The sequence below is a fragment of the Prosopis cineraria genome, unplaced genomic scaffold, assembly GCF_029017545.1.
Source record: "Prosopis cineraria cultivar Desert tree isolate PC_DT_omini unplaced genomic scaffold, ASM2901754v1 PC1, whole genome shotgun sequence".
Taxonomy (NCBI): Eukaryota; Viridiplantae; Streptophyta; class Magnoliopsida; order Fabales; family Fabaceae; genus Prosopis; species Prosopis cineraria.
Genome location: NW_026555332.1, coordinates 35,252,593 through 35,263,678, shown reverse-complemented (window position 1 = coordinate 35,263,678; position 11,086 = coordinate 35,252,593).

Sequence of the window (11,086 nt, the reverse complement as noted above, 5' to 3'; positions counted from 1 at the left end):
GTATTATAAAATCATAGAATTTCTGACGAAGAATAGCTGTGTAGTAGCTCCAGCAAATTCAAGTTATTTGTACAAGTTTGAGATGGAAAGGAATACCCATAGTGCTTGTAGACGTGGACGATTTGGTCATCACCAGAGATGATAAAGAAGGGATTAATCAAATAAAGGAAAATCTTTCCATCCACTTCTAGATGAAGGACCTCAATGAGTTAAGACATTTCTTGGAACTTGAAGTAGATTATACCAAGAAGGGTTATTCTTGTGCTAGCACAAGTATGCAAGAGATCTGCTACAAAAATTTGGCATGCTTGAATGCAAACCTATCTTAACATTGTTGGAGCTTAATACAAGGCTATGTGCATACAAAGGTAAGAAGCTGGAAACTAGTAGGTAGTCTTATCTACCTCACTCTAATATGGCCTAACATATCTTATGTGGTCAAAATAATCAACTGATTCATACAACAGCCTAGGAAACCACAACTGGAAGCAATGCAATGAATACTAAGGTATGAAAAAAGAACTATTGATTATGATATCTTATATAAGAATGGTGTTACATAAAGATTAGAAGGATATTGGATTTGGATCTATTTCTTGGTTAAGCAAGAGACAACTAACAATGTCATTAAGTATTGAAGCGGAGTATAGAGCAGTATCAATGGTAGCACAAGAAAGTAGTTGGTTAATACAGCTGATGAAATACTTGCATCAAGAGATAAATTATTCAGTGAAGCTACATTGTGACAACCATCTTGCCATTCACATTGCAGAGAACCTATTGTTTCACGCTCTCGTACCAAGCATATAGAGGTGCATTATCATTACATCAAAGAGAAGGTCCTTGAAGAGGAGATCGAGATGAAAGTAGTTAACACCAAACATCAAATTGCAAACATATTCACCAAGTCACTCAGATGAGGCTAAGATTAAAGACTTTATAAAGCAATATGAAATGACAAACCGATTGAGGGAGTAGTTATTGAGGGAGAGTATTGAAGATCACCATATCTCTCTCTCTCTAGAATCTTCTATCTCTCACCAACAAGTACTATAATTCTCTCTACTTTTCTAGATATAAAGGCAGCAATGCAAAGGTTGTGAAGAGATCATTCTAAATATTAATATTTTAATAATTTATGGTGGTGAAAATGGAGTATCTGTAGAGCTTTCCACCAACTTTTATATAGTATAAATAAGGAGCTCTAGTTGTGTATGTGCATGTGAGAAGCTGAAGAGTAAACAGATAGTGAAGCAACAGTGAAGCATAAAGATTTGAGTGTACAGAAGAAAGAAGAAATGAAAGTGAGTGTGTGATAAGTGAGTGACCTAACAAGAAAAGAGAGTATTAAGGGTGTGTTGAAAGTCAAGAAGAGAACTGTGTATATTATTGCTAGAGTTTGCAATAAAAATTTTCTTTCAATAAAGGCCCTATGCCTTGTCCAAGCTTATATCAATTATTTAGTGGTTTCCCCACTCAAATTACGTCAACAAATATTCGAGGATGTATTTGGAGCATGCTCCCAATATCCTTTTGTAATATACATAGAGTATAAGACAAAGTTGTAATAACTCAGAAATTTAATTAAAATTTATAGTAAGGGATTTTAACTATATATATATATATATTAATATATTATTTAGGGTAGTTTAATAAAAGTGAACTAATGACTTAGTGGCAATGACTCTGAATCTTTATACATAAGTTTTGAGTTTGAATTTACCTGGATGTAGGAGGATTTTCTTTTTCCTTTCAGTCTAAGTGAAATTACTGTCATACCCTTAAAACAAAATAAAATAAGGAGAGGCAAATTAGAAAGAGGACACATATTAGGACTATTCTCCTATCCTCCTCCATTTTCAAATTTTCCAGACAGTGCGAGAGGAAGAGAGAGAGTTCGGACCTTAGGCTTCTGGTTTCTATTCTTCCTCCATCTCTTTCTTCATCTTCAATGTCACTGCCATGGATGAGGTCGGGAGTTCTGTCCGCCGCTGCTAAGGACTGAGCTATGAGTATTCTTCCTTAGAACACTATCAATTTTTCCCTTCCTCCTCCCTTCGGTCACTCTTCTTCTTCCTTCTCTGATAGTGTCGCGTTAGGGTCTTCAATTCCATGCTGTTAGAGCTAATTTGTTGTTGTAGAGGGTCCCGATTTGTGATCATCCCTCTTCTGTTGTCTGGCTGATGCTCTTCTTCTACCTCTGCCATTGATGTTCTTCGTCCTCTTTTTGCTATTGCTAACTTGAGGTGAGAGTCTTTTCTCTTCCTCCTCCCCGATCCCGTGAGTGTGTGTTATAAGGTTGGGCTATGATCTTTCCTATTTTTGATTGCTACTGTGCGTGATAAGCAGGAGTAATTGATGTTCAGAATCTTACCCCTCTCTTTTCTTAGCTGCCATAGTCTATGGTGAGTTTAAAAAAAAACAAAACAAAAAAAGAAAACAAAAACAATTGAGTAAACTGAATTGATTTCAATGTAGTTGTCTTGGGTTACTGTCAATGGAGACTAATCATAATTTTTTTTCCTCTGAAGTTAAAACTAATGTTTTTGTTGAAGGGTAGACTTTGAGAAGCTTGATTAGTCTAAATATTGTTATTTGAAAAAAATTTTAGGAAGGGAATTGAGAAGGGAAAGCTTGGTATTTGTTTGAATTTTGATGCATACAAGATGGTCAATAAAATGCTTGATTGGAATAATTTCAGTGTATGTTGGAAAATGGAAATAGAGATTTTTGAAAAGGGTGCTTTCATTGATAATTTAAGTACTAAATTGCTATTCGTAAATTGATTTCTTGAATATATATGGAATGTTTGATGCAACGTTTGGGGAGGAGTTGAAGTGAAAATTTGTATTATTTTTGTGAGTTATTTTAGATTGAAGATCTTGGGTAATGAAAATCTATAAAAGAAAATAATTAATGGTGTTACCTGGTACTAGGATTTAGTGACCAAGCATTGTGACAGGAGGACCAGTTTGGAAGAAGTTGTTTATTTAAAAAAATTTACAGGTAAGTGAATATCACCCTCATTATTTTATAATAAAAGTAGTCTGTTATTGAAAATATTGCATCTTATATAAATCATTTTTACAACTACTATGATTAGTGACTATTTGTTAATTAAATTATTTTAGTTTTGGAAATTATAGAATAATGATGAAGGATAATTAAATTATGATATCTGTGTGTATTTTTCATTAAGAAATACACTTCAAGATTGATGAAGGCATCTTTGTTTATTGAACTTTGGAATTTCTTAGTTACTCAATTAATGCAAGCTTGTACATTAGTTATGAAGCATTATTTTGGCAAGGTTTGAGATTTGAAACAATTCATGCGAGTTTGGCATTAAAAAATAAAAATTTTATTTCAGAAATGATTTTTTTTTGCATGTTTGAAATGTTTTTTTCTAAGAGGACTCTAAACAGAACACTATTGCTAATAGCAATTCTGTTAACCCATAGCGCTATGGTTAAAAACTAGTTAATTTGTCTTGTGGGCGTTGTTCTCACGTTGGTTATTCATGGACTTTGTACCCACGTTTGATTTCGTAGCTTCGGCTATATTTGGTTACTTACCCTCGTGGACTGTGTGTCCACGTTTGTTTCGTAGCTTCGGCTGCGTTTGATTACTTATCTTCATGAACTGTGTGTCCACGTTTGTTTTTGTGGCATCCGTCGTGTTTGGTTATTTACCCTCATAGACTGTGTGTCTATGTTTGTTACCTGTTCTGTTAAATCCTTAAAGTTTTAAAGTTTTTATCAACTTGTGTATTTAAAATTTCAGTGGTTTCAGTTAGCAAGTGTACTAATTTAATTTACAAATGGGTAATTTGTTTTCTTCAAGCATAAAAGAATAAAGCAATTTCAATACACTCTTATTTTATGATTATGATTAAGATTTGTAGATTTATTAAGTTTATTATATTGAATCATCATTTTTCTAATTATTTTATATAATTGTTTGAGTTTATCATTTTTACTCTTTTAAATTTCATATTTTGGGGATGCTATTCACTGAAAATATTTTGGCCTTAGATTCATTAGTTGATACTAAATCAATTGTCGATCATTGAAAGGATTGCCGTTGAGCTGGGTGAATATTTTTTTTGAGAATGCTTTTTTTTTCTTTTTAGGTATATATTCAATTATATACTTTATTTAGAGATTGTAATTCAGGTGCTCCACATTAACTATAGATGTGATTCTGATTTGTAAATTTATATTGATTGTCTGCTGTCGAGGAGCAAAGCTCCGTATTAGTAATTTATCTATAAATGATTGTTGTAGAGATTCAAGAGGTCCTATTTATAGAGAAAGTTTTGCCAAAATTTCTGTAGAAAGTTTAAAAATCTTTTATTTAGGTGGAAATGTTACTATGATTTCCAATCATATTTTAGATAAACTAAGATATTAAGTTAGAGTTTTCTTGATCTGGGCTTAAGAGATATATGTTTGTGCATATATCTTGTGCCGGTCATGCCTAAGTTTTATTCTAAGTTCCTAAAATTATCAGAATATAAGCAAATTTGGATACAAAAATAATTAGCAGAAAAAATGACAAGATGAGATCTAAGGCTCATTATTGATGAACATGAAGCCATATCAAACCATCTGCAAAAGTAATTGAATGTTGTTCCTACTCCCTTAAGTGTAATATATAATTATTGGTACAATGCACAGATGAGTCTTCCTGATAGTTTTGGATTTTGTAATTGAACAATAGATTTTCCATCTGTCCAAACTCCGAAGAATATCTTCATTAAAATTCCTTGGACAGAATTGAGTACGTGGATGATGAGAACTTGTCCATGTATGAGATGGAGCTTGAAACATATTACAATGTAGGAAGCAAGAGTAGTTCCTTTGTGCCATTAAAAAAGCTTCTGTTGGCATGACATTCAAATTTTGAAAGCACTTTTGGCTCTTGCATCTCCATATAGCGTCAATGATGGAAAAAAAAAAGAAGGCAACACAGGATTATATGAAAGTTGATCCTTTTCCTCCATGAGTAATAAAATCCATTGTTTAATCCATACAGGTAAAGAATGATTATGATCCATAGATGTTCTTAAATTTAAGGGAGATCCAAAACAAATTGTCCCATTGAAAGGACAAAGTAGGGAAATATGATTCAGTGATTCATTAGAGCCTTGACAAAAACAAGAAACTTCATTGATATTCATATGATGAAGCAAGAGACTGTTCATCGTTGGCAAAGATTTCCCAATGATTTCCCAAATTAGTAATTTTACTTTAGGAGGCAATTTTATTTTCCAGAAGATTTTCCATGAAAAATCACTTTTGGCCCAAATTTTGAAAACACTTTTGGCTCCTGCATCTCCATATAGCGTCAATGATTGAAAAAAAAAACAAAAAAAAAAAAGGCAACACAGGATTGTATAAAAGTTGATCCTTTTCCTCTGAGTAATAAAATCTGTTGTTTAATCCATACAGGTAAAGAATGGTTTGGATCCATAGATGTCCTTAAATTTAAGGGAGATCCAAACCAAATTGCCCCATTAAAAGGACAAAGCAGGGAAATATGATTCAGTGATTCATTAGAAGCCTTGACAAAAACAACAAACTTCATTGATATTCATATGATAAAGCAAGAGACTGTTCTTTGCTGGCAAAGATTTCCCAATGATTTCCCAAATTAGTAATTTTATTCTAGGAGGCAATTTTATTTTCCAGAAGATTTTCCATGAAAAACCAGGATTAAAATAAGGTTCTTGTTTAGAATCAATTAGCCAGTTATAGCCCTCCTTAACAAAACTACCATTGAAGTTCGTGGTCTAGACCAAGGAATCCTCTTGATTAGTAAAAGATAAAGGTGTTTGCAAAATTTGTAAAGCTATAGTAGGGTGATATAATGAAAAGATTAATTTTCTATTCCAAAGAAAATGACGGCGCAGTATAAGATCTTCCATTCTTTGAACAAGAGGATGAAAATTTGACTGCCGCAAAGGCCATGAAAGCAGATTTTTCAAAGAAATAGATTTTCCATTACCCACTATCCATTTCAAATTTTGCAAAACCATTTCACTAGCTACAAAAAAAATTTCCAAACCATTGACGCACTAGCCTTAGCAGAAAAAATCATATTATCCTTATCTTGTAGATATTTAACACCAAAAACTTTACTCAGCAAAGAATTTGGTCTGTCTATTATTCTCCAAGTGGTTTTGACAAAAAGCACTTGATTAAATAAATTAATGTCTCTCATGTTCAAACCTCCTCTATCTTTTGGACAACAAATTTCAGACCATTTTAACAGATGAAAAGCTTTAGAATCTCCACCATGATCCAAAAAAAAAAATTGATAATTTTCACAGTAAGCCTGTTGCAAAAAGATTTTGGAAGGCGATAAAAGGACAAAGGATAAATCAAGATAGAATTTAAAGTTGATTCTATCAAAGTTAATCTCCCTACTTGAGATAACAATCTTGCCTTCCATAATTGAAGTCTATTATCCAGTTTTTTTTTCCCCCTAATGAAAGATTTCTTGAGAATTATTATAATTATCCACTTTGACTCCTAAATACTTACCCAAATGATTTTTGAACTTAACTCCAATCCAAAAACTTTTTTTGTTTAAAAGGAATAGAGGGACTAAAACAAAGACAAGACTTTGTATAATTTATTTGTTGTCCCAAGATTTCTCCATATCTATGTAGAATTGCTTATATAATTCTACAATCTCTCTCGGAAGCCTTACAAAAAACCAGGGTATCATCAGCATACATAAGATGAGTGATAGGTATATTATTACCTGAAATTTTTAATCCATGCCAACACCCATATCGTTCTGCTTGTGAAATCATACAAGATAAAACATTAGTACAAAGAAGAAAAAGATAAGGTGATAAAGGATCGCCTTGTCCAATTTCCCTATTGGGAAAAATAGGAGTTGAAGGATTTCCATTATATTGATCAAAACTTGATAAGACACCGTGGAAATGCATTGCGTGATAAGCTTAATGAAAAGGAAGTTCATAATTTCTAAAACGTCTTGCAAAAATTCCCAAGAGACCATATCATAAGCCATGGCAACGTCAACTTTGAAAGCACACCACCTATGTTTTGTTCTACGAAAAGATTTAATTCTGCGCATACATTCGGAAGCTAACATGATATTATCATTAATTAATCCAAAAAGCACTTCACAATGTCCTTAAAACCTCCTTAAGCCTATTACCCAAATAGGATGCTGAAAAAAAATCTAGCATTATAACCATCAAGACAAGGAAAACTATTATAGTCCGTTTGGTGATACAACATAAGGAAATTATCTGTAATCCTAATGCATCACAAGATTTCATCTATTTGGTTGGCACTAAAAAAGATAAAAGGGATTACATCATATAAAGGAGATTACATCATATACTATAAAGAGAATTACATCAATAAACCTATGTAATCTCTATTATAACTACATTTTATATCAAAATACCCTTTCTCATATAACATACCAAACAAACACATGTAATTGGTACTACATTACATTCCATTCCTTAGTATTACATTACATTACATTCCCTTTGATTCTTTTAACCAAACAGGCAATTAGATTTAAGTTGGAAAACAGCTTTTTCAATTTCTTCCACAGTAATAGGCTGTGACAAAGATTCTGATTTATCCACTGATAGAGTTTGGTAGGCCGAAAAAAGGTAAAGATTGATCAATCAAATGTAGGTTCACAGCCTCACTAGAAATAAAAATAGATTGAAAATATGAAAGCGCTTCCAATTGAATATCTTGAAGTGAAGAAATCCAAGAACCATTGGCATCCTTAATTTGTGTGATCTTCCTATTAGTTCCGCGGCTGCTAACAACTGTATGAAAAAGCTTAGTATTTCTATCTCCTTGTAAAGACCAGTTCAAACAAGATTTTTGTGCCCAAAGAGCTGCTTCACAATCATACCAAAATTGTAATTCAGATTTTAAAAAACGGAAATTATCAGAAGCTTTAATTCTGAGACGTTGTCATTCAGACAAAGATGAAGATCATTTTATAATTGATCGATTCAGTTTGAAATTTTACCAAGGGAAAATTTATTCCAATTTAGAAGGGAAACTTTTAACAATTTAAGCTTTTGAACAAGTTGAAAAGCCACAGAACTTGTTAAAGGAGAAGTCCAGATTTTGAAAACTTGAGATTCACAGTCTTCGAAGTTTAAACAGAAATTTTCAAATATAAAAATCTTTTTAAAATGAATGTTGCAATCAGTTTGAAATAAGAGAGGAGCATGATCTGAAACCAACATGGGTAAAATCTGCAGATTTGAATAAGGAAAAACATTAAACCAAGCGGCATCGGAAAAAGCTTTATCAAGTCTTTGTTTAACAAAATTATTACCCATACAGTTATTACACCAGGTATACCAACCATTGGAAGGAAGGATATCGATTAAACCACAAGTATTAATGAGATTTGAAAATCTTAAAGCACCCTGCGTAGCAGAATTCATACTACATTTATCAGAGGAATTAGATATTTGGTTAAAATCGTAGCCAAGCTTCAGAGATTGAGGATGCAATTTTTAAAATCCACTCCCATAAAATGTTGCCATCTAACTAGCCGATAAACATCTGAAATGAAACCAATGAGGAGAAATATCAAGAAAAGAACAAGACACAGAGGAGGAGTAAGCCAAACACAAACCTCCACTGCGTCCCACAGAATCCACATATTTTACATTATCAAAAGCCAAAAAACTTAACCGTTAAGCTAACTTAGTAGAAGAAAGTTTATTTTCCGTCAAAAACAAAAAGTACGGGTTATATTTACATACCAAAGTTTTTAAACGTCGAACAGCCGTGGGCTCACCAAATCCATGACAGTCCCACGAGAGTACCTTCATGCCTCCAAACGGAGTTTTTTTGGCACAAACTCCGTAAAACCATAGAGAATGTTTTGTGAATCCTCCAAAATGTCAATCTCCAATGGCAGCGCATCGAACAGCCTCTTCATACCACCCGACGTTCCATTTTTGAAGGAGGACATTAAAAGCCAGCTTTTAACCTTAGCAGCAGGAGCAGCACTTCCAACTCTTGTAATTTGCAAATCCCCCTGTATATTGCTTCCTTGCTTGGGTTGATTTTAAGTATTTGAATCTAGTAGCTGACGAGTTAATTCAAAATCTCTATTCCAAAAATCAGGTGGATCATCACTCTCATTAGGAAGATTAAGTTCAATAATAGGGGAGGAATGACGCAGAAGAACGATTCTGACAAAGGTGGCTATTGTGAAGTTGTAAACCAGAAGCAGCTGGAACAAAGAAGTGGGGTAGGATATTCGAACGTCAGCATTTAGGGTATGTTTGATTGTGGGGAGGGAAGGGGAGGGAATTAACGATAACTTGGGCTCAATTGTTGGGCCATGAATCAGATGAGGCAGACGATCCAATTTCAGAGTACCCAAAGTGGGCCAAAGCTTGATAAACCCAATCAACCCAAGAGAATTCAGGTGGTAATTGCACTACTGGATTAGTCTGAATCCATGGGTTTTCAAAAACAGTATAATGAGACCACTCATCTAAGCCTTGTTCAGATGGCAAAATTGTTAGTCGGCCCACTATATTCTATCGATTTGTCCATCTCGCCAAGACTAAACCACCACTTGGATCCTCCGCGGATCTATCCTTGAAAAAGTTCTATTTTTTGTCCTATTTTAATTGTTCAAAACCTGAGTTAGATCTTCGTAACCCTGTCCCGCCACATGATCTACAGACGTGTCAAACTCAGGGATTGGGGGAGCAAGCACAAAACCAGATTGAGATGAATTTCCCTGATCTGCCAAAGCTTCTGAGTATGAGTGTTTGCACAATGCTTGTTATGGTTGCATGAAATCTCCACGTAACCCCAGTTTAGGCAAAGAAGCATTCGGTGAATTATCATCATCATTGCTCTCAGTCCGTACCTGTTCAGAAAATGCCTGAAGCGGTGGAATCACTTGAGTGTCTTTTGGAGATTGTAATATCTTGTTGACTCTTGTTGCAAATTATCCCGAGGCACCATCTCCAAAGGATTAAAATTCAAATCAACAGTGAGATTAGCATCATTCACGTGTTTATGATCTATAATTTCCACCTGAGAAGTTTGATGTTGATCCTTTTCTTCTCTCTCTTTTGAAGAGTTTGTATTATTTCTATCAATCTGCATGTGATCTTCATCTTCTCTAAACTTTGTTCTTTGTTCCACATACACATCATCGCCATCATTACCATCATCATCATCAACCTCATCTGAATCAGCTTTCGTGCTCCAATTCACTTTCCTCTTCCTATGCAAACTCACAATTTTGTTGCTGATGATGCAACATTTTGTAGATGAGACGATTGCGAAATTTAACGATAAAACTAAAAAGTAGACAGAACTCCACAAAGATTACGACTTTAAGGGCGCAGATTGCAAGGAAGGCTATAGCAGTGTGGTAGATGGTTAACCTTCAAGGGAAAAGGGAACTAAGAATAGGGAAAGAAAGGGAGGAAACTCGAGAGATGAGAGTGTTTTCGTTTCCCTATTCGGAGCTCTATTAGTTTTTTCTTGCCTTTTAATTGTAACAAACTGATGCTTCCAACAACGCAAAACATATGTGTAACTTTTATTTGAATAAAATTATGGCGAGGAAAATTGAAGAATCAAAATTAAGTTGTGATTTCAGGGATTGATGATTATTAAAAGAATTTCTCTCAAAAGTCGTGTGTTCCTCCATCATTAACTTCTGCTAGCCAAGTTTCAATATAGTGTTACTCTGCTTTCTTTTCTTTTTTATTGACCTTTCCCAATTCAATAATCAAAAATAAATTATCCATACCCTGCTTTATTCCTGCTTTTGCTTCCATTCCCACAGTCACCTTTCCAAGTCATTCCTCAAAACGTTGCAGTTCTAAGGATGAGTGAAAAAAATTGGATGATTTGAATGTTGGTACTTGACATCATGGTCTTGTTCCTTTCGTATGTTTTTATCAATTCCTGTGTTGTGTAAGTTTGATCGAGTTGGATAAGGAGAGGGTTGAATGCTCTTTGTTTTGCTTGAAATTCTCTTGCGCTCCTCATAACCTATTTTTACAACTAAGCGAAAG